This window comes from Toxorhynchites rutilus, chromosome 3 (assembly GCF_029784135.1).
Source record: "Toxorhynchites rutilus septentrionalis strain SRP chromosome 3, ASM2978413v1, whole genome shotgun sequence".
In the NCBI taxonomy this organism is placed as follows: Eukaryota; Metazoa; Arthropoda; class Insecta; order Diptera; family Culicidae; genus Toxorhynchites; species Toxorhynchites rutilus.
In genome coordinates, this window is record NC_073746.1 from 311,025,582 (window position 1) to 311,047,582 (window position 22,001).

The 22,001-nt window shown below is 40.3% G+C and overlaps 1 pseudogene; it reads right to left on the reverse strand.

Annotated features, from left to right (window-relative positions):
* Nucleotides 1–601: 601 nt before the first annotated feature.
* LOC129780735 (U4 spliceosomal RNA) lies at nucleotides 602–768 on the reverse strand (annotated as a pseudogene).
* Nucleotides 769–22,001: the final 21,233 nt, after the last annotated feature.

The following is a 22,001-nucleotide window of genomic DNA, read 5'->3' on the forward strand; positions in this document are numbered from 1 at the left end:
GAAACAAGTTTTTGGATCAAAAAGTAACAAGTATAGAACGCGTAGACATTTTATCGTTCGAATGAAGTGTTTATCATACCATTTCGTTCAGTTGTTTAGGAGCTATTAACGCTCAAAATCTCGGTCTCCGGCGTAACGCTTTCGTTTTCGAAACTTTGATTTTACACCCCAGTATAGAAATGAAAGACGTAGTCCTACGTCAAAATTACATTTAAAGTTGACCGATTTTCGGTGACCGACCAGTGCTCCCAATGGCTGAAATTCTAGCACTACTATTCTATCGTCGCTCACGCTCGCTATTTATGAATGAGCGCGTGAAGAGAGAGAGAGAATCGCAACCCGCTCTACAATATTTGGATTCCTGCTCATTCCGTTAACTTTCAGCTAAGGTGTACACTATGTTAACTATCGGTGGTGTAAAGTTTAGCCGAATCTTAAATTGCCTGAATATCTTTCTTTTTAAATCTTACCAATTGATACTAGTGCTGCTTCAATCTCGTTCTCATTTCTACATATTAATAAATTGTGTCAACAATATTCGAAGCTACAAACAAACGAATTGCATAAAATAACAGCGTAGTCCAACGTCAACCATGTGGTCGTGTCTTGAACACAATATGCAGTATTTTTTTTGAAACACTTATGGCAGCTCTCATTTAGGATGAACAAACAAAAAAAAATGTTACGGATTTAGTTTACTTTTTCAACTAGCAATAATCGCACCTTGGTAAAATCTCATTGGTTACGATATCGCCACTGCGCAAAGCTGATTGCTGTCTACTTAGTTGTATTGATTTTATTTTTGTCGTGTTTGTCGTCGTATGTTTGTATGTATTTTTGATATTTATTGACCATAAACTTTTATTTTGTTGACTGAATGTGAATATAGTGTAGTTCTTATCGTTAAACGTAATATTACTGTGGAATTTGTCGCTAAAACTTTTCCAATTGCTGTGCAGCTTCATTGATTTTCTGTTCAACTCTACGGGTCTATTGTTGATCAATAAGTACAATCACTCGTCCCTTTGTGCCACTGTTTCTGCTGCTTGCCGTGTGTGTTGTTATTTGAAGGCTAACTGAATCAACTGCGAAGATGAGCATGGAGAAAAATTGTGCAAAATGCAGTCAAGTAATTACTGGCATAGAATTTGTGGCTTGCCGTGGATACTGTGGTTGTATTTTCCATATGACATGCTCTGGTCGCTCCGGTGTTTCTCGTGCCCTTATGAGCTACTTCACATCGCATCGGAAAAACCTATTCTGGATGTGCGATGATTGTGCGGATTTATTTGAAAATTCCCATCTTCGTTCTATCACGAAGATAGCGGATGAACAGTCTCCGCTCGCATCTCTCACGGCAGCGATTAACAACTTGCAGATAGAAATAAAACAATTGTCGTCAAAGCCTACCACTTCTATTCTGTCACCGGCAGTTAAGCAATGGCCTACAATGGAACCTATTCGACCCGCCAAACGACTTCGTGAACCTGATTTTTCGCAAAACTCGTCTGAATGCCAGTCCGGCTCTAAGCCAATAGGGAATAACGTGGTATCCGTTCCTGTTATTGACAAACCAGCAAACAAATTCTGGCTCTACCTGTCCCACATAAGACCCGATGTAACCAACGAACAATTATCTGCAATGGTACGAGCGAATCTTGAGCTGAAAAAGGATCCAGATGTCATAAAACTATTGGCTAAAGGTGCTGACATCAGCAAGATGACCTTCATCTCGTTTAAAGTTGGGGTGGACCCGGCTTTAAAATCAAACGCTCTTAAGCCATCCACTTGGCCAGAAGGCATATTGTTCCGCGAATTCGAAGAGCTTTCCACCAAAAAATTTCGGCAATCTCCCGTCATAAACCTGACACCGACATCCGTCACACCGCCGGAAATTGCAGTGCAACATTGAAAAATCATTCAACGCGTATTTCTATGGATGGTGGGAACCCTCGGGTTCCCATCACAGGCGAGTATTGTTGCTCAATTCCCTTTACCCCTACACTCACTCATACTGTGTTGCAGCACGCTTCTACTACTGCCGTTTGCACCAGTTTGATATATTATCAAAACGTGAGAGGATTGAGGACAAAATTGGACGACATCTATCTGGCTTCCATCGATTGTAATTACGATGTAATCATGCTTACGGAAACAGGACTGGACGATAGCATCAACTCCTTGCAGATTTTTGGTACATCATTTAATGTTTTTCGATGTGACCGAAGCTCATTGAATAGCGACAAGCGTAGCTTTGGTGGTGTGCTAATTGCCGTGGCTGAACGACACGGATGTTCACGCATCGACACACGTAGCGGTAGGAGGCTGGAGCAGGTGTGTGTCTCAGCCAATATACGAGGGCGTCGGGTTTTACTGTGCAACGTTTACATTGCCCCTGATAAAAGCCGCATGATCGACATTATCGAAGAGCACATCGCTACCGTTCGTGAGCTCTGTAACATCGCTTCTCGAGACGACACTGTACTCATATGTGGAGACTACAATCAACCGCGCATTAGGTGGTCAGAAAATGAAGATGGCATACGTCCAGAAAACGCGTCTTTTTTAAACCCAGCTGCTTCGGCGTTAATCGACGGAATGGATTTCCTGAACCTGAACCAAGTTAATGCACAACTGAACAACTTGGATCGAATTCTCGATCTGGTTTTCACGTCTGAGGGTAGTTATACGGTAGTTTACACGGATGAAGAACCCTTGCTCCATGTGGATACACACCATCCTCCACTTAACATACACATCAAGGATCCCTATGCACGCCCTTGCCCACCTTTAGAGACGATTAACGACTACAGAGCACTCAATTACCGTAAAATCGACTTTGACGAACTTTTTCATCACTTATCTAGTCTAGACTGGAATTGTGTTTATGAAGAATTTGATGTTCACAGCATGGCGTTGAACTTCTCTAATGTCATATTGCAATGGTTAACTTTGAACGTTCCTGTGAAAAGAAAACCTCTCTCACCCCCTTGGAGCACGCCGCTCCTCCGCAAACTAAAACGCGAACGCAGTCGGTGCCAGCGCATCCTGCGTACTCAAAAATCGCCTTCCTCAAAGAATAACTTTAAATGGGCGAGTGACGTTTACAAAAAACTAAATGCCGACCTTTATAAGTCACACGTATTAAGGGTGCAGTTTGGACTTCGCCGGAATCCAAAATATTTCTGGGGCTTCGTAAACAGCAAGCGGAAAAACAAGTCAGTTCCGATTAATGTGGTTTTTGGTGGAAAAGAATCTGAAAACGAAGCAGAAGCGTGTGATTTTTTTGCGAAGCACTTCGCCTCAGTTTTTCAAACAGTGCCAACGTCCGATAGAGAGGCAGAAAATGCTGCATCAAATGTTCCACAAAATGCAGTAGCTATTGACACGTTCGAAATATCCCCCGCAATAATTATCGAGGCGTCCAAAAAGCTGAAGAGTTCCTATGCTCCTGGTCCAGATGGCATACCCGCTGTTGTTCTTCGTTACTGCGCAAGAGCAATAGCCGAAGTTCTAGCGTTCATATTCAATCGTTCATTCGAGAGAGGAGAGTTTCCTGTGTGTTGGAAAACGTCTTATATGTTTCCTGTGCACAAAAGTGGCGATCGACGTGATGTTAAAAATTATCGTGGGATAACCAGCCTCTCTGCAGCATCTAAACTTTTTGAAATAATAGTCAGCGATCAAATTCTACGAGCCACGAAGACGCATATTTCATCTGATCAACATGGATTCATCCCTGGCAGGTCCGTAACTACCAATTTGCTGGATTTAACTACCACCTGTTTGGTGGCGATGGAAAGGAAAGCCCAGGTTGATGTTATTTACACGGATCTAAAAGCAGCATTTGATCTCATAGATCACAAAATTTTACTCTGCAAACTATGCCGATTGGGAGCCTCTCACAGACTAGTATCATGGCTTTCATCATACTTAATTGGCAGAACGCTGCACGTTAAGCACGGAACATGCATGTCATCACCGTTCACTAATACGACCGGTGTCCCTCAAGGAAGCAACCTGGGACCGCTACTGTTCGTGATATTTTTCAATGATGCTGCGTCTTCACTTGGTCATAGATGTAAACTTGTATATGCCGATGACCTAAAGATCTATGTTGTGGTGAGCTGTGTCCAAGATTGTCTTCATCTACAAAATTTGCTGAATACGTTTGTTCATTGGTGTCGTAAGAATAAACTTGTCATCAGCATCGCGAAATGTCATGTTATGACCTTCCATCGTTCTTTGGACCCGATCATTTTCAATTACCAGATTGATAATACGATTCTTAACAGAATGCATCAGGTGACGGATCTTGGTGTTGTATTGGACTCGAAGTTTTCTTTCAACTCACATTATGCATCAATAATTTCGAAAGCGAATCGTCAACTCGGCTTCATCTCGAAAATTGCAAAGGATTTTACAGACCCACACTGCATGAAGGTGTTATATTGCTCCATCGTACGACCAATTCTGGAAAATGCTTCAGTTGTATGGGCACCAAACGATGTAACGTGGAATCTAAGGATCGAGCGAGTCCAAAAAAGGTTCATACGTATGGCGCTGCGAAATCTACCATGGCGCGATCCTTTGAACCTTCCAGCGTATCCAGATCGATGTCAACTGCTTGGTCTTGAAACGCTCGAACGGAGACGCAAGACACAACAGGCTCTTTATGTTTGCAAACTACTCGTCGGAGAAGTTGATTGCCCTCATCTTCTATCGCTGCTTAACTTTCGTGCATCAAGCAGGATGCTGAGACAGCGGTCCCTGATGCAACCGAGTTTCCATCGTACTCATTACGGATATAATCAACCTATAAGTGCAATGGTTCGTGTGTTTGCATCTATCGAATCCGCGTTCGATTTTAATATCTCCACAAATGAATTTCTACGTAGAATAAGAAGATTAAACTTTAGTTGAGTGACGGGTGTTTATTAAGACAATTTATGTCAGATAAACTTAATTTGTAAACAATAAACAATAAACAATAAACAATGTATTTGAGTTCGACGGATCCTTTTATACGACCGATTTTTTTGAAAAAAGGGACGATTTTCTATTTCATGCTGAGATCAAAGCATTTTGTAAAGTTCGATAAACAGTGTTTTTATTGTAATTATATTATTAGTATGCCAAACATACTGTCTGGATCGACCCGATCCACCAACGATAGCTCAGGGAATTTATCACAACTTCACTTTCGAACCAACAATTAAAAACGCTCGGTACTTGACAAACTACACGGATTTATTAACAGGAAGTACATTTATTTTTACATGTGAACGGATTGACTACTGGACTGAGACTAAATAGACTTTCAACAATTTTTCCCTAACTTCCTTTCTCAACTCTATATCTATTTCCTATTATTTCTTTTAAATCTATACTTTCTATTTAATTTACACAACCATTTGAAATTCAAAGACAACAATCACTCTACAGATAACAAAACATTACACTGACAATTACCCTATCGCCTTCTCTATTTACATACACTAATACACATATCTTTGCTATAATTCGCATTATGCCAGTGGCGCATCATCCATAGGGGGCTGCCAACTCCGACACATACTAATATGTTTCACTTCAAGAACCTGAAGGAAACTTATTTTGGAGAACCAAATCTCAGAACATCATTGTTTTATCTGTTTGAATTTGATTCGTAAAAAACAAAAACAAAAAAGATCTGTGATAATCAAGCTCATAAAAACAAACAAAAAAACGTAATTCGGGTAACTGCAGGCAATTGCTGTAAAAATACGTCATGCCATCATGGGCAAAGCTGACACCTTATTCAAATTTGATTTGTATATTTTTGAAAAAATTAAAAGTGAAATTCCGAATAAAGAGGCGACACATTAGAGTGGTTGAGATGATTATGTAAGAAATGCAGCATTATTTTTATTTGTTTATTTCCGAAGAAAATTGACAGGTAGAGCTCTACGAAAAAATATCTCAAAGATTAAAGTGTGATATTAAGTTTCAATACCACAGAAAAACTGAATATAGCTCAAACCACACTTCACAGCTATTAAACCGCTTGTTGAACTTTACGCCAGAACATGTTGGTTATCGGAAGAAACTCAAACCGTTCCCTCCCATAGTCCCCGTGACGATGCAAAAATAGGGCAATCATTCCATCTTCCAGCTTCTGTCGACTTCATTCGGGTGCCAGTAACTGAGGCAACCGTGTTGGCACACACACAAAAAAACGAAAACAAGACAAGCGAGGTGAGAAAAGTTGGAAGTTGAAGTTCCTTCTATTTTTATCGGTAGTATTACCTCGCCCCCTCACTCCGGCGCTATCGCAGTTCCCTGAGCTATTCACCGACATTTAATATTGTCGTCTGCCTTTGGTAAACCTGAGATCGTATGAGGCGCATAGTTTCCACCAAAGAAGGCAACGAGCAGCTTCGGGTGACACCCACGAGACTAGCAGCGGGTAGAGATTCTTCAAGTAGTAGTTTTGTCGCCGCTTCAAAGGCACTGTGAAAAATGAGCTAATCCCCCCAAGGACTTTGTTGGCACACGAACCCCCCACTCACTGGCTAATTCAATTATGGAGCCTCGAATCTAACCGTATACACTCGCAAGGTGATGGAACAAAAATGCTCCGGAGGGATTTGTGTGAACTCTGAGAGTTTACTTCGAATAGTTTATAGTAGTTAAAAAATTTTATATTACTGCCCTAATCTTTCAGGGAAATATTGTTTTTCAATTTACTTCTCCGGTACAAAATACCCCACTTTGGAATTAGTGTTTACCGCCTTGGGATTGTTTCGGGACTTTCGGGAAGAGTTCATCCTTGCCATTTTATCGCGCAGTAAGCTCACTTTTGTTTTCCACAAAACTTTGATTGACGCGCAAATTGCCCCGGGAAAAATAGCGCATTCGCCACGGTCTCACGTTGGCAGCGCCGGTCCGGAATCCGTTCCCCGGTGCGAAATGAACGGTATTCGCCGCGCTATTCCGCGGAACTTGGATGCGGAAAGTTCTGTTTTTTTGCTCGGTTGAGTGAGGTTCGGAATTTCTTCATCCAACTTAAATGAGGATAGTGGTAAAAAGTTAAAGTGCCGATCGATTGTGTTTGACGGGGCAAAGAATAGTTCTGTGAAGTGTGGAACGGTTGAACGAAACCTCAAGATGAATTACTTTCCCAGAAATGCGAACGCAACGTCAATAATAAGCGGGTATAATCACATCCTGTGGTTTTTGTCGTGGCGAGGGTTGATTCGGCACGATAATAGGATGGAAATCGGCAGTCGAATGAAGTTACGTTTTGCTTTCCGCTTCGAATATCAAGCCGCATGAATGGTGACGTTTCAGTTAATACCTTTGTTTGAAAAATGTATTAAATTAAAGGAGAATTCAATAATTCGAATGTACAATTCATAGCCAATTTTGTCGAACTACAAATACTTAATTGAAAGTGGGTTCCTCCAAGTGATAAAGTTTGACAGAGAACTTCAAACAGAATGCCATACAAAAACTAGATTATAAAATCAAAATCTAGAAATTTTCCCATCAGATTCGACGAAGAACCTAAGCAAGCCACAATACAAAAATACTTTTATTGTCTGAAGACATATTAACATTTACTAATTTCCAAAAACTGTCTACCGTTCTGAATCATATTTCGGACGCTTAAGGCATATGATGCAGGAAACAGGTCTAAACTTTACGCACAGGTATTATTTGGATGATATTTTCAATAAATTAGTTCAATATGCTTTTAAGCTTTCTATTTTGGTACCTATTCGATTGAAAACATAAAAAAATCAACGAATAAAATGCTTTTCAAATGAAGCGAAGAAAAATCAAACTTCGGACACTAAATCAAATTTCGAACAGATTGAATTCAAATTTCGGACACATTATTTTGTAATTTTTTGAACGAAAATTACATTACACTTGATTATATTTTAGAGTCAACTGCGAACTTACTTACCAAGCAATCACAATGCACAATGGTCCAGGAGATGCATTTAAGTGGAAATTAGCATTTAGAGCTCGACAGATATTCTCTAGACAAAACTGTCTTAGACAAAGTCGTTACTCATGATAAAGCGCTCGTTTTTATGTTGTCAAAAATAGGGTGACCAAAATTTTCGATGAAATAAAAAATATAACTTCCTTATCTTTATAGATAGAGGTAAACATAGTTCGACAATGTTGTAGCTCCAATTATTTGAGACATCTTTGTAGAACGAAGTTTTTCTGTATCTCTTGAAATAACCGATATAGCGCCTTTTTTTAAGTTACGTTAGGGTCATCAAGAAAAAAAATGTTTTTTTTTGCTCTAACTTTTATGTTTCAAATTTTACATGCAAACTGTCTTCGAAAGACTTTTAGAGCATACTTATATAAACATTTTTCGATGCAGAACTTGTCAATATCTCAACTTTACTCAAGGTTATTTATATTTCTTCCCAAAAAACATGCTCTTTTCATCGCAAAATGTTGATATCAATAAGCTCTAAACAAGTTCTGCATCGCAAAATGTTGGTATCAATAAGCTCTAAAAAACGTACAGAGACAGTTTTTATGTAGAATTTTAAATATAAAAGGTAAAGCAGAAAAAACACGTTTTTTCATGGTTACCCTAATGCAACTTAGAAAAAAACGTTAAATCGATTATTTCAAAAGATAGAAAAAAGCATTGTTTTACAAAGTTGTTTAAAATAACTGGGGCTACAACATTTTTTTATGTAATTTGTTCATTTGGACTATAGGCTGTAAGCCCGTTAGCCTTCTTAAAATTAAACGTGAATACAGAAAACATAAAACATACAAACCTAGAACTTATACATTCAGTTGGCCTCTAAAATATAATCTTAATCTTCTTCGAATTTCTTCTGATGTCATATTTACAGAAACAACATTTTGCAGCACGTTGAACTCACGCATAAATCTGGCTGTCGGTTCATGCTGGGTGTAATTTCTGTTCCTCAGGGGTGGGTCAAACATCCTCCGTCGACGAAGAGAAACGGGACTGGTGTTAAAACGAATCCTGTCGTAGAGACGCGGCCTTTTGATCCGTCCGTTCAGTACGTTGCAAAAAAAAGTTACGTCTGTAATTTTGTGCCTGCTGCTAATGGTATCCAGATCTACTAAACAGCAGAGATTTTTATATGGTGGCCGGGGTTCTTCTCTCCATCCCAGATTTCTTAGCGCAAATTTCAAGAACTTCTTTTGAACATTTTCAAGTCTTTGAATATGTAGATCGTACTGCGGTCGCCACACCACACTCGCAAAATCGAGTTTGGATCGTACAAGGCAGGTGTAAAAAACATTGTTGAACTATGTTTATCTCTATCTATAAAGATAAGAAAGTTTGTTTTTTTATTTCATCGACAATTTTGGTCACCCTATTCTTGATAACATAAAATGAGCGCTCTATCATATGTATCAACTTTGTCTAAGATAGTTTTTGTCTAAACAATAAATATCTCTCACAAAGTTGTTTTTAGCGCCTTCTATCTGAGTTGCATTAAGGGGGGAATAATGAAGCTTCTAAACGGCAACAAGTTTGCGAACAAAACGGCGCATATTTGACTTAAATTGGATAATTTTAAGTATGTTAAATAAAGCGTCAAATTTCGATCAGAAATACGACATTTCTTTTTCCCCAACCCTATATAATTGTAGAACACATGCGAATTGAATTTTTCGAATTTTCCCATTTTCCTTCAGAGTTCTCCGAAAATTTTCAATTGTCATGTTTGGTTGGAATATGCGTGTTATTTTCATGAGACTCTATCTCCTTTACAGAGGAAGAAGGGGTGTCATACCATCATAGAAACATTTTTCGTAACTCGTTCTCGAGTTATGCAGAAATTTGTCTTTCATTTGTATGGCAGCCTCCCCTTCGAGAGAGGGGAAGAGTGTCGAACCACCATAGAAACGTTTATCGATCTCTAGAATCTCTATATGCTAAGTTTGATTCCATCTGTTTGATTGGTTCTCAAGTTGTTCAGCACCCTCCCCCCTCTTTAGAGAGGGGAAAGAAGGAGTGGCAAATCACCACAAAAACATTTGTTGCTCCCTAAAACCTCCATCTACCAAATTTAGTACCATTTGCTTGATTAGCACTCGAGATAAAGGGTGTGTCACATCAAATTGCATCACGGAAAAAACGCTGTAGAAATTCGCCCAGTAGACCGATCCTTTTGAAAATTTTAGACAGTAAAATAAAAACTATTAAACAACTTTTGGCATTTTCTTTTTATTCATACTTCGAGCCCAAGCCCGTATGCTCGCACCATCCTCTTTACCCCGTCCATAAGGTTCTGTACAACGTCAGGTTGTAGTTTTTTTTGAACAGAAATCCATTTTCTCTTGAAGTCCGCCTCCGATTTGACATCTTTTGGGTTCTTCCGTAGGGCCTGCTTCATAATCGCCCAATATTTCTCTATTGGGCGAAGCTCCGGCGTGTTGGGCGGGTTCATTTCCTTTGGCACGAAGGTGACCCCGTTGGCTTCGTACCACTCCAACACGTCCTTTGAATAGTGGCACGAAGCGAGATGGTCGGGCCCTCGTGCTGCTTCAATAGTGGTAGTAAGCGCTTCTGTAGGCACTCCTTAAGGTAAACCTGCCCGTTTACCGTGCCGGTCATCACGAAGGGGGCGCACCGCTTTCCGCAAGAGCAGATCGCTTGCCACACCATGTACTTTTTGGCAAACTTGGATAGTTTCTGCTTGCGAATCTCCTCCGGAACGCTGAATTTGTCCTCTGCGGAGAAGAACAACTGGCCCGGCAGCTGACGAAAGTCCGCTTTGACGTAGGTTTCGTCGTCCATTACCAGGCAATGCGGCTTCGTCAGCATTTCGGTGTATAGCTTCCGGGCTCGCGTCTTCCCCACCATGTTTTGCCTTTCGTCGCGGTTAGGAGCCTTCTGAACCTTGTATGTACGCAGGCCCTCCCACTGCTTGGTCCGCTGGACGAATGAACTTGACAAATTCAGCTTATTGGCGACATCCCGGACCGAACTTCTCGGATCACGTCTAAACTGCTTAACTACGCGCTTGTGATCTTTTTCACTGACGGAGCATCCATTTTTGCCGTTCTTCACCTTCCGGCCGATGGTTAGGTTCTCGAAGTATCGTTTTAGTACTCTGCTGATCGTGGATTGGACGATTCCCAGCATCTTACCGATGTCCCGATGTGACAACTCCGGATTCTCGAAATGAGTGCGCAGGATTAATTCACGACGCTCTTTTTCGTTGGATGACATTTTTCCAAATTTACGAAAAATTGACAGTGAAGCATGACCAACGTGGTCTATACACTCTTATCTGATTATAAGCGAAAGCTGAAGATATGATTCCTAAAAATTAAATTTATTCAGCGTTTTTTTCCGTGATGCAATTTGATGTGACACACCGTTTATGCTGAAATTTGTGTTTCATTTCTATGGCAGAACACCGCCTCCTCACCCTGGAAAGGTTTGAACCATCTTTGAAATGTTTTTGCCCCCTAAAATATCCACATGCCAAATTTGGTTCCGTTTGCTTGATTAATCCTTGAATTATGCAGAAATGTATGCTTCATTTGCATGGCAGTCTCCCTCCTCAGAGAGAGGGGGGAGACTGCCATAGAAACGTTTCGTGTCCCCTAAAACTTTTGCATGCCATTTTGGCTCCATTTGCTTGATTAATTCTCGAGTTATACATAAATTTGTGTTTCATTTGTGTGGCAGCCCCCCTAAGAGAGAGGGTGGAGTGTTTAACCACCATAGAAACATTTATTGCACCCTTAAACCTCCACATGTCGAATTTGGATTCGTTTGCTTGATTAATTCTCGAGTTATAAAGAAATTTGTGTTTCATTTGTGAGACAGCCCCCCTTAGAACGGGGGAGGAGTATCTAACCAGCATAGAATCATTTATTGCATCCTAAAACATCCACATGCCAAATTTCGTTTCAATTGCTTGATAAATCCCCGAGTATTGTAGAAATTCTTGTTTCATTTGTATAGCAGCCCTAAGAGCACAAAACAGCCACGCGCAACCGAAAAGGCAAAGTGTCCCATCGCAAAGCTAGGGAAACAAAAGGAAATTGAACGGTGAATGGCGTGGATTTGAGTTATTTTCTTGGGGGAAACTTTTTTATGCGGTTCCTATCCCCCGCCCAAAAAAAGGTTTGCCTGTATATAGATTTTATATGAAGATTCCTAAAAAAAATAATTTTTAACTCGTAACATTTTTGTGAGTAAATTCTCGCGTTTGACTAGTTTTCAATGTTTCCTAATACAAAAAAGCTAACAGAACATGTAAATTGCGATCTTTTGTACATAAAAATGCTGCCAATTAAACATTAATAGTATTTATCCAAGGAAGACATGAAAAAGTTGTTTTTTCCCTTGTAAAAATGCCCATCTTTCAATGTACGGATGACTTGTTGGAATCTGCATGGGCCACTCATTTTTTTTTAGAGATTCAAAAAACCTTTTTAAGAATTTCATTTTTAAAATATTAATTTTTTCAGTGTTAATTTTAGTATTTTTTCAATTCAAAAAAATTCATACATTTCATTCTTTGACCTAAATTTTACAAGTATTATATTTTTTGAGTTAGCAATTTCTGTAAAAAGTTGAGAAGGAAAACTTTGGCCTGATTCAAAAAGTAGTGTAATTCTATTTGGAGATTTCAAGTATCCAATAAAAGATCATGATCAATGTTTTTACACTCACAACGTTTCTTTCAAATCAGAGATGGTGCTGCCAACGACTAAAACGAGTTGGCATGAAATTCGTGACACATGAGAGTTACAATGTATGTTAGCTGTTTTCAGAGAGATGTTTTTTGTTTCACAAAAAAATGATTTGAAATTAGCGAGTATAGGAAATTCAGTCAAACTCATATTCGAACGGTCTTTGAAATGTCACTTCGATTTCAAAAGTGTATTTCACGATGTTTTTTTTCCCAAAATATATTTTTTATTAAGGCACATGTGGCGTTAGCCTGACGGGGCCGGGAGTCCAATATTTTGACAATTTTTGTCTTACAACTATGTTAGTAATATGTAACCGATTACTCGCGGTTGGCTCGAGGTTAGTATTACAAGTGTTCTCATAATTGGTATGTTGCAGTCTTCGATGCTCTATACGTGTGCCCGACACGGGCTACTTCCTATTGGGATGCAGCTGACCATTAATCAGCAACGCTCCCTAGTCTGTACCCCATATCTAGCGTGGTGCGTCTTTCTCGACTCGAGGAATCCAGGATAGAATGGTCACTAGCCGGCGCAATCATCAGTTCGTGTAGAGTTGTCATGAGCGGTACAACCTTTGGCTCTTGTTGAATGATCAGTGGACTGCACAACCTTTGGCCCGTGTATCTGTAAAGAGTGTGTGTATGTATTGCCGCGACTAAGTAAAAGTTTATCGATCGGATAGGAGGGATATGAAACGGGGACACAACGAAGGAAACATCATTAAACGTTGACATCGGCGTTTCTGAGGAACAGGTATAGATGAAGCAGAAGATCAGGATCACGGCTACCTAAGATATCCCGGACGGGGATATCCGATTGTCTGCCTTTTGCTCTCAGTGCTCTAGAGAGCTGAGAGCGAGCAGCATGGAACCGGATACACGACCAGACAACATGCTCGATGTCGTGGTAGCCATCGCCACAATCACAAAGATTGTTTGCTGCGAGCCCAATGCGATAGAGATGCGCGTTTAGGTTGTAGTGATTGGACATAAGCCGAGATATCACGCGAATGAAATCACGACCTACATTCAATCCCTTGAGCTGCCAACTTACGAGTGTGTCCTGACGAGGAATGTGAAAAAATTCATTATAGGCAATTTGCCTTTCAAAAACTGTGCCTTCTGAAGCGCCCACCTTAGCTAGCGAGTCCGCTCTCTCATTCCCCGGAATCGATCAATGAGAGGGAACCCATGCTAAGGTAATCTTGAATAATTTTTCGACCAAAACACTCAATAGATGTCTTATTCTTGTTAGGAAATAAGATGAGCGTTTATCAACTTTCATTGAGCGGATTGCCTCTATTGAGCTGAGACTGTCTGAAAAAATAAAATAATGGTCGATGGGCAGTGTTTCAATGATCCCTAGAGCATAGTATATCGCACCCATTTCTGCGACATACACGGAACAAGGATCTTTGAGTTTGAAAGAGGCACTGGAATTTTCATTGAAGATGCCGAAGCCAGTGGACCCGTTTATGTATGAACCGTCAGTAAAGAACATTTTATCAGATCCAACTTTCCCATATTTTTCCGAAAATATCGACGGAATAACATTGGAGCGTAGGTGATCTGGTATTCCATGGATTTTTTGTCGCATGGACAGATAAAAAATGACAGAGGAATTGCAAAAGTATGGGAAGCAAACTTGGTTGGAGATGCCTGGTGAAGGGTGCACGTCGTGGGTAAGGTACTCATGGTATAAAGACATAAAACTTGACTGAGGAGTCAGCTGGAGTAGATTTTCGAAGTCATCAATCACCAATGGATTCATGATCTTGCAACGGATGAGAAATCTGTAGGATAATTCTGTGAACCGAAGAGTAAGCGGGGGTACTCCTGCCAAAACTTCGAGACTCATCATATGTGTCGAATGCAAACACCCCATGGCTATACGCAAGCAACGATATTGTATCCTCTCCAGCTTGAGAATATGAATCCTGGCAGCTGATCGGAAGCAAAAACTGCCATATTCTAACACTGACAATATCGTTGTTTTGTATAACTGAATGAGGTCTCCTGGATGGGCACCCCACCATGTTCCGGTTATTGTTTGGAGAAAATTGATTCTTTGCTGGCATTTCTGTTTCAAATACGCAATGTGTCTCCCCCAGGTACATTTAGAATCAAAATATACTCCCAGGTATTTGAAAAACATAGAGTGTTGGATCGTTTTGCCGGATAGGTGAAGCTGGAATTGGGCGGGTTCGTGCTTCCTAGAAAAAACGACCATTTCAGTTTTCTCCGTAGAGAATTCGATACCCAGCTTGAGGGCCCACGTGAACAGATTGTTCATGGTATCTTGCAACGACTTTTGCAGAGCGACGGGATTAGTACTCGTGATGGAAATAACTCCATCGTTTGCAAGTTGTCTCAGCGTGCAGTCTCTAGTTAGACAATCATCCATATCATTGACGTAAAAACTGTACAAGAGGGGGCTTAGGCAGGAGCCTTGCGGTAGGCCCATAAAACTGTAACGAGAAGATTTTGAGTTGCCATGAGAGAAATTCATGTGCTTTTCTGACAGTAAATTGTACAGGAAATTATTCAAAAAAAAAAAAAGTCCACGATTATGAAGCTTCTCTGAGAGAATTTCCATGGAAACTGAATCAAATGCCCCTTTGATATCGAGAAAAACGGAAGCCATTTGTTCTTTGCGAGCAAATGCGATTTGGATTTCAGAAGATAGCAGCGCGAGACAATCATTCGTCCCTTTACCTCGGCGGAAGCCAAACTGCGTATTTGACAGCAAATTGTTCGTTTCGACCCACTTGTCTAAACGAAGTAGAATCATTTTCTCTAACAATTTACGAATACAGGATAACATTGCAATCGGCCTATACGAGTTGTGATCGCAAGCCGGCTTGTTGGGTTTTCGTATGGCTATCACTCTCACTTGTCTCCAGTCATGCGGGACAATATTCAGCTCCAGAAACTTGTTGAACAAGTTCAGCAAACGCTGTTTTGCCAAGTCGGGAAGATTCTTCAACAAGTTGAATTTAATCTTGTCCGACCCCGGAGCTGAATTGTTACATGAGAGAAGGGCAATTGAGAATTCCACCATCGAAAAATTCTCATAATCGCATTGGAGCGGAATATCGCGTACGACGCTTTGTGCAGGAACAGAATCGGGACAAACCTTCCTTGCAAATTTGAAAATCCAACGGTCAGAGTATTCCTCACTTTCATTTGTATGGTTCCAGCCACGCATTCTCCTAGCCGTATTCCAAAGAGTGCTCATAGCGGTCTCCCTTGACAAACCATTGACGAACTTCCGCCAATATCCACGCTTTTTTGCTTTAATCAGACCTTTTAGTTTGGCTTCTAGAGCTTGGTACTTTCGAAACCATTCCACTAATCCAGTTTTCCTGAATTTTTTGAAAGCGGATGATTTTTCAAGGTAGACCTTTGAACATTCCTTGTCCCACCAAAGTGATGGAGGACGACGTCGGAAAGTGGTAGCCGGTACACGTTTCTTTTGAGCTTGAAGTGCGCTATCGTAAATCAAACTTGATATAAAATTATACTCTTCAAGGGGAGGAAGTTCATGCATCGAAATGATTGCTTCAGATATTAATTCTGCAAATTTTCTCCAGTCAATATTCTTCGTGAGGTCATACGCAATATCGACTGACTCAATAGATTTTGATTCATTGGCGATCGATAAAATTATTGGTAGGTGATCACTACCGTGGGGATCTTGGATTACCTTCCATGTGCAATCCAGGGATAATGAAGAAGAGCATAGAGATATGTCTAGCATGCTTGCCCGTGCAGGAAGGTTGGCTATCCTAGTTGCTTCCCCAGTATTTAAAACTGTCATGTTGAAGTTGTCGCACAGATCATAAATCAACGTGGCACGGTTGTCATCGTAGAGTGACCCCCATGCTGTTCCATGGGAGTTGAAGTCACCTAAGATTAACCGCGGCTCCGGCAATGCCTCGATAATATCAAAGAACTGATGGCGGCCTACAGTAGTCCTGGGAGGAATATATATCGAAGCAATGCAGAGTTCTTTGCCATTGATTTGTATCTGGCAAGCGACAACTTCAATGCCTGTAATCGATGGGATAGTGACTCTATAGAAGGAGTGACGTTTTTTGATCCCCAATAGTACGCCACCAAACGAGTCGTTACGATCTAGGCGAATAATGTTGAAATCGTGAAAATTCAGCTCGTCGGCTGAACAAAGTCATGTTTCACAGAGAGAAAATACATCACAGTTAGAACTGTGAACTAAAAATTTTAATTGGTCTAGTTTAGGGATGATGCTTCTGCAATTCCACTGTATGACAGTGGTCAAATCCTTGACCTCTTGCGCTGAATTAGGCATCGAGGGAAATGAACGCTGCTAAAAAGCCACATTTTTCTTTCAAAACTGTTCTCACAACCGGAAGCAAACATAATACTATGCTTTTAAGAGGATCATTTATATTTAAAGCATTTAAAATGTTATCCACAAGGTCTGAAGTAGCTGCCGCATATTATTTCACGATGTTATCTTCAATGGTTTTTAATTTTGTTACAAAAAAAGGTTACTTTATGAATGCGCAAGATAGTTGATACTTCACCTCAATCTTCCGACAATATTCTTATTGGAAATTTTAAGGAAGTCTGGACAGAAGAAGTTAGAAATCATAAAATTTGTAACGAATAAGATCTTAAAAAATCATTTGATGGATGAATCTTCCTGCCGAATACACTAAAAAGCCGAGAACCTTTTGAAACTGCTAAAGACAGTAGCAATCAACGCCTTCGAAGTGACATTTCAAGTACGAATATGAGTTTGAGGGACTTTTCATATATTCGCTAATCTACAACCATTTTTTATAGGAATAAAAACCATCTTCCTTAATACAGATAGCATAACATTGTACTCTCATATGACACTATGATTTTATCTAAACAGAATGTATCGAAAGCTTGAATTTGACTTCCGAAAGCAGTGAAAAGAGATCTACATGGTGTTGTACGAATTCGAGTTTGTACCACTGTAGTTAATTTCTAAAACCGGGTCTAAAACCGTATTTCTTAATATGAACAAGAAGAACAAATGACTCTTTCAAAATAATGGGAAATACTCTTGAATATAAAATACTATCTTTCGTTAATGAATTTATGTTTTGAAGTTTCTGAATGATTTCCGGGAACCTTTTCACCGAGTAATCTGCACATTCAGTCGTACAGTGGTAGACATTCGTTTAGCCGCACCCAATTTTTCCTCAATATTTTTGAAAATAAGGCAATTCTTTGTACAGTTTTGCTCATAAAAGACGACTATTGTTTATTTTCATCGAATTAATTAAAAAAAAAAGTATAAATTCACTTTTTGTTTTCTAAGTAATTCAAATATGTGGAATCAGGGTGGACATTCGCTTAGCTGCATCCTAAAATTTCAATAAAAGACAATTTGTGCGGCAAATTTCGAGTCCAATATTCAGTATGTCCACCTCCATGTCGGATCACTTTGAAAACTAGATTTTGCATCGAGTCAGACAGCTTTTAAAGTGTTGCCTTATTGATTATAGCCCAACATTCCTGAATTATTGCCTTGAGACTGGAAATTTTGTTAAATTGTCATCCGTTTGCATAGACCATCTCAGCCAAGATTCTCCATAAGTTCTCTATGGGATTGCAATCAACTTCCAGCAGGTCATTCAAGAAGCGGAATGTCCTTCTCGGCAAACCATGCCTTCGATTGCTTGGAAGCGTGGATCTATGCATAATCTTGCTGAAAAAACGATATCCTCGGTAGCGTTATTCTCAATATGGCCAATCAAAACGTTCTCCAGTAATTGAAGATACTTTTCGGAGTTCATTCGGGTGAAAATGAAACAAATTGGAAGTTTGCTGTGATAGGAAACGGCTCCCCATACTGTCAAACTTCCGCCCCCAAAGTTTCGCTTCGATCTCACGACATTCCGTCGACTTAAATTTTACCAATAGCAACTGTAACAGTCCGGGCCATCCAAATTGAACTTTTCCGTCGGAAAATACAACATTTCTCCATTCTAGTTTCCATTCCATGTATTGCTGCTTATGGGTGGCGGTCAGTTTCGGCTTGAGGTTGAGGTTTCTTCCACATGATGTTTGGTGACTCATTCAAGATGCGCGCAATATGCCTCTTCGTTACTGGAACAACCGATTCTGCCTTAATGTATGAGCAGGACACCGTTTCCTGGTTGCTTCGTGTCTTATTCGACCTTTAAGACGCAAAGTAACTTTAGGGTTCCCATTTGTTGGTCGTCATATCCTATATTTATTTCTGGCACTATTTAAAGAAATTCCGTACCACTTTCTCAGATAGACTTAAATATACTATCACTACAGCAAATAAGTATCCCGATCAAAAGAGCATTCCTAGTTGTTTTGTAAGTGGTTCAGGTTTTTTTTCAAGTGCGGCTAAACGAATGTTTATCACTGTATCCTTGGACAATAAATTAGATTTCATTCCTGCAGCATATCCATTGAAATGAAATCTTGTTGAGATCAGTTTTTTTCCAAATAAAATAGTATCATTAACAATACATGGATCCTGTCATAAAACGATACAAAAAGGAAGCTATTCATTTATCTTCATAGACTGCAAAAGAACAAAGCATTCAGCAGTTCAGCAAACCGTAAATTGTTGAAAATTCTCATCGTTGGCGGAATTTATGACGAAAACACAATTGTCCGAAACTGCAACGCGTCGAATTTAGTAGTTGCCAACGGAAGCAGAATTGAACAAAACAAATGCGCACCATCAAAATGGAGCTTCTTGTGACCTTACAATTGTCGAAGTTTGACTTTATTATGCGAAAGGCTGGTTCGGAATTTCGCCGGAGTTTGTCAGTCAGCCGGGCAAATAGAGGCAGAAGAGTCGTTTCAATTCGTATTGCTGCTGCTGCTGCTCGGATAACGGGGGGTGAAATTTAGCATAAACGCCACCCCCTCACAAGTCCAGTACTGGCCGCGATGATGACGACCGAAAACGACGGAGAGCAGCAATGGTTAGAGCGCTGCAAATGGCTATGAGTCAAAGTCGGGACGAAACTCGAGCTGAAGATATCAAAATTAATATTTGATGAGAGATCATCAGGCTTTCGTCTTCCGGGGCTGGACCGGGAATCGTCGTGTGCGCCAGAAGTTTCGCTGAACGCTCCGTCAGCTCCGGGGTTTGGTTCGGTGCGGGGGTGAGGCGCGCGATGCTGCCAAATGGCAAAGATATGATAAGGAGTGCCTTCAAAGGCGTAGCAAATGTGATGAGAACAGATGGAGATAAAAAGTGGCTGCCGCATCCCGATCGGAGGAGCGCTGCGAATACTTTCAATCTGCAGATTCTGCTCATGTATTATTTATGCAAGCAAATGTTCTATAAAATAAGGGACAATGGGGCAATACTTGCAAAACAAGAGTGCTTTCAGCTTTATGTTTCTGTTTGCAAATTGTAGACATGTTCGAAGATTTACTCGTGATTGAGGAAAGCGGCCTGGTTAAACGATTTCTGTTGGGGTTCTGTTCTTTCATAATCTCTCAATAGTATTTGGGAGTCCAGAAAATACCTGAAGTGACTGAAAAGATTAGAAGACCTATGCTTCATATGTTTCGTGACAAAAGTCAGAATCAATGTAAGCCACCGTTAGTATAATTATATAAATGAATTCGAGGTGCTAGCCAGAATCGAGAGTTGCGATTTGGAAGCCACGCGAGGCGAAAATTGATGATTGCCCCTTTCCGTCGTTACTGCGAGACATTCCAAATTGTGCACGATTATTGGAAAATATGTTCTTCGCTGAATCAAATGATTCGGATAAAAATTGTAATATTTATTTTTCGTTTCACTTCAAGAAATGAACATCACTTCGGGGCATAATTACATCTCATTTGTCCAACGATTAATTTCGATTCTGTTCACACCTTAGAGGGCATAGGTAGAGGATGGGTTACAGTTGATCCAACCGTTTCATTCGTACTGCTTTTTTTTTGCAGCACTGCAAAGTTAACAGGCTTTGCACACCAGAAATGGAATGGGGAGAAAATTTATCACTCTTCATATCACTATCCATCTCCCTAAGCGGTGGGTTGAAGTGCGAAATAGGAATGAAGCGGGCCGATAGCAAATCCAGGCCGGGAGAGGAGAACGTTTTTTTCCTACACGGCCCGAGGATAGCTACCGATGGAAGGTACGAGCGAGAGGTGGATTTCCTCCGAACATGTCTGGAGAATTAATCTACCATCTAAACGATGTTTAAATGCAATGAAATAATAATTACTCCACCATTAACGCCGCATAGCTTCGGGTTCGTCCCGCCCCCCGGAATAATCGTGGGTATATTCTTCCCGGGAGGCATGTTGGAATTGAAGATGTTCGTGGCAGCATACACGAACACCCGGCAGTCGGCGCTGGAGCGTTACCGGGTATACCGGGGCTAGCAAGAAAAACCCAAGAGTTGGTACTTGAATATTCATATCGGGCCCCCGGTGCGGATTTAAATCATCCGGGACAAGTGTTGAGGCGGGAATGCGAAAATAAATCGTACTTCAGCCAGAAAGTGATTCATTGCAGCAGGAGGGCACCAATAGTGAACGTTCGTTACGCGATATAAGCACTTGCTGATTGCCGAAGTCGAAAATTAAGTGTATGTAATGAATACTTGTTTTGAGGTTGTAAGGTAGAGCCAACCTCCTTAGAGAGCAACTGTTAATGATAATGTTCTGTTGGATTTCTTATTAACAGGATTGAATGAGAACGAGGAAACATAATTAACAACATTCATGAAGCCGATTAATTAATTACAAAATGTACTTAAGTGGAACGATCGAAATTTGGTCAACTCAATTTGACGGGTTTATTTTGAGTGTTCATTTAAAAATCTGAATATCCCTAGTTTTGGAGGTATTGGCGTGGAGAATAATTCCTCTATTTGAATTTTGACGTTTACTCTTCAGTGATCAAAATAGCTTCCAAGCAAGAGGAACAACACATGTGAATTCTGTTTGCGCAACGCAATCCAAGCTTGTTGCAGGCGAAGTTTGATACATTGTTGAATGTGGCCAAATCAACTGTTATTGCACGTGATCCTACAGAAAGATGAAAACTCCGTATCGTGACGACAGACAGGACACGTCAGCTACACAACGATCCCGGAAGCAATGTTGCCACATTGAAATCTGTATTTCCGAGCTAAAAAATCTTTTTTATCTGTAGTGAAAATAGCAAATCTGTATTGGGATCTGTATAACGGATTTTGCACCTGATAAGACTTTTGCATTATTTTCCATTAGATTTAAGTACGAAGTAAT